This window comes from Pleurodeles waltl, chromosome 12 (genome assembly GCF_031143425.1).
Source record: "Pleurodeles waltl isolate 20211129_DDA chromosome 12, aPleWal1.hap1.20221129, whole genome shotgun sequence".
NCBI lineage: Eukaryota > Metazoa > Chordata > Amphibia > Caudata > Salamandridae > Pleurodeles > Pleurodeles waltl.
Genome location: NC_090451.1, coordinates 294,000 through 298,450, shown reverse-complemented (window position 1 = coordinate 298,450; position 4,451 = coordinate 294,000). Strand labels below are relative to the sequence as shown.

The window sequence follows — 4,451 nt, the reverse complement described above, 5'->3', positions numbered from 1 at the left end:
CAAAGCAGAATCAGTCTTCGTCCTCGGGACATCAGTCGATCAGCAAGGCATCAGGCTCTCAGTCAGGAATATATGGGCAAAGTCATTTAACATTAAAGATGAGCACGTCTCTAGTAAAGACGCACAAAAAGATAAGAACCTTTTGGTCAGGAAGAAAATGGGCAATGGCTGTCTTCTCTCAGAATGTCGGAATAACTGTCTCCATCTTCTCCCTTTGCGGCATTGTTATATCAAAGTCACCTAAACTATTCCCTAATTCCCTATTGGTCAGTTAATCGTATGTTCACACTCTGTCCAATAAAACTATTTAACCAAATCTATGAATTCTAATATTTCTCTGTTCTCATATTGTTGATTGGCTTGTCTTGCGATGTTCTCAGCATCCGGCTTCTCGGGTAACAATATTGTTGCAGCTTATACTCTAGTCAGTATCTTCATTGTTCTTGTCCTGGGAAAGTCAGTCTCACACACACAACACATAAAATGTTGCATTAGCAAGAACATCATCTCCTAGCAGTTGGTTTTCACGAAAAGCTTCAGTTATGAGCACATTTAGACAATACAATGGACATTACACAGTTTAATTCACTTGGTCAGCATTTTTATTTAAACGCTAAGAAATACATCTTCTACACGAGGCCTGGCAAAATAGGCCAAGACACTCGCTAAATTAAGGCCTATAATTAACAAGGCTAAAGTATACTTCTTAGTTCTCAATATGACATATTACTGCATTAGTCACACACATATTCAATATTTCATAAGTATTAATCATTGATTAGTACACTTCCGTAACATTGGTGGCCATTCTTCGTGATCACATTTTCAAATGTGTGCATTATTTTCTACGTTATTTCATTTTCTAAATAAACTTATCATTCATAATACACAAACACTCATTAATAATGTTTATTAAAAACCTGTGCTAGCAGCCCACAACAACGAGCCATTGGTTATTCGAGCTGTCAGTAACAGGGAGTTTTTCTTCTTCACAAGAACATGAGTGGAAGAGCGGCCGCACAGGTTTTCATAGGAAGAGATAGACATTTTTTATTTTCCCCCCTTGGAAGCTTTGGGCAACCCACGATCCGTGGTGTCTGAGACATCCAAGGATCAGCGGGTGTTTGGCAAGACTTCCTGGACAGTCTGAGCCTGCTGGATTACTGCAAAGTTGCCATGGCTGGTCTGGCCATGTGAGGGTTTCCCGGTCACTTAGGGAAGCTAACCACCCAGTTCCAACCTACAGGAGCAGATGATGTAACACCTGTTGTCCAACACAGACTCGCTTTGAGCCATGATCCAGCGTCCTTTGGGAGTTAGTTGTGATGCGGCCAGGAGACCCTTGCATCCCGCCATGGTCAAGGCCCTGCAGGCAGTAAACTGCTGTGGCCTTTGTCCCACCCTGGGCAGAGCTGCTCCTGGCTCATTCACTGGTTCTTCCTCTTAGCGCCTGTTGGACCATCGCCTGTGTCTTTGAGCAGTAAGTAGTGCACAGCCTCTGCCGCGGATGTGCACCACGTGACACAAACATGTCAGCCACTACATCGACCTGACCACTTCATCACAAGATAAGTATGGAGCCCCGAGGTAGATGTGTGGATGAGGCAGCAGCAGCGTTCCCCAGGAGACGGATCATAGAGCACCAACCAGGGGGCACCTGAAGTGAGCAGCTGCTGCTATCAGCAGTCACAAAGGCCGCGCGGAAACACAACGTAAATAAGACTTTGGCAGACCTGTTTACTTCCTACATGTTTGACATTTTTTTCCTTCCCCCTTTGCAGCAAATATGAGGCTGTTAAATGACAAGGGTGAGATAAGGTGTCAACCCGAGAAGTCATCAGTGCCATCATCTCACCCCTACCCCTGCATGTCAGTGAATGAATGCAGAAGAACACAGCCCTGCTGAAACACTATCCCAGGGGGTCTTTTGTCAATACCAATTCGTAAGCAGTACAATTTACAGATTTCAGGGACTCGTTCTCAGTATAACCCATATAACGTCGTATAGAATGCCGCTTAATTTTAGAGACAACATAACGCTTTACTAAAATATCAACATTATTACATTTCGTAGTCAGCATCTATTTGTTTTATCTTTTTAGTGTTTGATTTGAGCTGCCAACCACCAGGTGGTTGGTTTTGTAAACAGCTCTTGGTTTGTTTTGTAAAACTGCCAAGTGTTTGTTTACCAGTGTCGACCACTGCTGCTAGGGAGCCAGTGGCGTTACGGAACTGGAGGGGGGCCCCCTCCGGACTCACTCAGGCCAGGAGCTGTGCTGAGGGGGCTCCCTGAAGCTCGGCGCACGGCGGGGACCTTTGTTACCCACTGGGTGACCATGACATTTTAGCTGTCTTGCCACTTGTGCTGAATGCACCCGGATCTCTGCAGCGTGGGCTCTGAGGCCCTAAACCACGTGAACAGGCGCTATGTTTGTGACCAATAGAGAAAGGTAGCGGCGGCTATTTTCCCCGTTTTATGAACTTCTTCGGGGCAGTTTGTACAAAATGGTGACGTCTGCTTGATTGACTTACTTTGGCTTTCCTTCTCCCTCCAGGACAAGGCCCTTCGTTTAACAGGCTCCTAGCCCCGGATTCGGGGCTCCTGAAGGGCATATTTTTATTTTCCAGCAGTGATCCCGCCACTGGTCGGTGTGGACCTCACCAAACCCTCCGTCCGCGATGAGCCCCACGACCCAGGTCTGCCCGTGACGTGAAACGAACATTTCTAAATCGCCCTAACTGGTAAATGAGGGTTCTGCACCTAATACAGAGAAACAATATATAGATTGTGCTCAATTGTGTGCACGCTTCTCCACTTGAAGCTTATTCTTGCTGGAGCTCTGTAAAAAACATGAGCATGTGTAAAGCCAATAGTGTAAAATGTGTTTTAATGCAAGCAATAAAAAAAAAAGTGATACACCGTAGTCGGCAGGATTTGAACCTGCGCGGGGAGACCCCAATGGATTTCTAGTCCATCGCCTTAACCACTCGGCCACGACTACTTAATGACGTCTGTGATGTAAGAGCTCAAATTTGAGGTCTCTACCGGCATTGGCTGTGTGCATCTCGCACGTAAGTCCTTCCTCTTCCAATTCATAAAGCAGGAAGTCTGTGCATAAGACAGTGGCTGTGGAAGTTTGGGGGCGGGGACTCAGGTGTTGTAAGGAGGTGAATGCCTGCGACTCTATATTATGGGCAGTCGGGAAAAAAAAAAAGAAACAAGCAAGCACTGACAAAGCCGGTGGCTTTCGCAACCCAAGAGCTATTGGCGTTGTCAGTGTCGGGGTGTCTTTTAGCCATACAGCAGCACTGCTTGTTCATCATGGCTGAAAGTCATGGAATAAAAGCACCTTGAAGCGGCCAGCGCCTACCACGTCCTAGCCCGAGACGTTTAAAGACATGGGCAAACTGGGCACTTGCCCAGGGACTCCCAGGATCCCCTTTCACAAGGGGCCCCCTGGCAAAGTGAAATTTTTCTTTGTGTTACCTTTTTCTACTTCTCCATCTCAACATTTAACATATAACTCAATTTTGTATGCCGTCATGGGGCTTGAATTAGCAGAAAATGGGTGATAAAATTCAAAGCTTTGCCAAACAGGTGCACCTAAAACATTTTTTACTTGTGCCCCAAAATCCTTAAGACAATACTGATCATAACCTTCTTTAGTCCAGCGGGCAAGCACTTTGCCCTGTTGTAAGTATTGTGGGCTTTTAACCACACCCACCTCAAGCCCGTCACTTTCAGTGGTGTGTGGACTTGCCTTTCAAAATTCCTTCTTATGGGCAAGCGCAAAGCGCTCCGTCCATTCTGTAATCCCTCTTTGGGCTTCAAACCACATCCATGTTACGTCAGTCACTTACATTGGTTCGTGGGCTTGCCTTTTAAAATCTGCTTGCTTTCATTTGTGAAAGGCATGCATACGTCATGTCTTTTCCGGTGTTTAGCCCACCTACACAGCACCGGTATACTACGAAAAACATACAAGGCTTGATGTTTTCAGCCTGGGGTCCGGACTACTTTATCTGTTTATTTTCCATGCAGCACGATCGCGCTCCATTTTACATAGCGCGATCACGCTGCGTTTATTTTTCTTTACAACTTTAATAGCTCTAACTCAAGCAAATGTGAGACCCATTGCATTGAAATGCTGCTTGTATTTTTATCATTGGTAAATCCATTACGTTTCCCCCGCCTTGAGGCAGCTTTGTTACCGCCTTGGCAATCAACTCTGTTACATGAATAATTGCACTTTTGCTGATACTTTTGACTGCGAACAAAGTTCTTTTTCCTTTTGTGTCTCTCCTTCGAACTCATGCTCATGGTGGCCAGGGTGCTTTGAATGGCCTTGCTTATGCCAACTGTTTTACTTTTCATTTTCAATTTATGTGGCAAGAAAAGTCCAGTTAGGAATTTACAACATCAATAGTTTTAACTTGAGGAAATGCGAAAC

At 45.2% G+C, this 4,451-nt stretch overlaps 1 non-coding gene across 1 annotated transcript; it reads right to left on the bottom strand.

Moving 5' to 3' along the window:
- Positions 1-2,920: 2,920 nt before the first annotated feature.
- TRNAS-AGA (transfer RNA serine (anticodon AGA)) lies at positions 2,921-3,002 on the bottom strand. The gene has a single exon. It is a non-coding gene; the product is annotated as a tRNA-Ser (tRNA).
- Between the last annotated feature and the right edge of the window lie 1,449 nt (positions 3,003-4,451).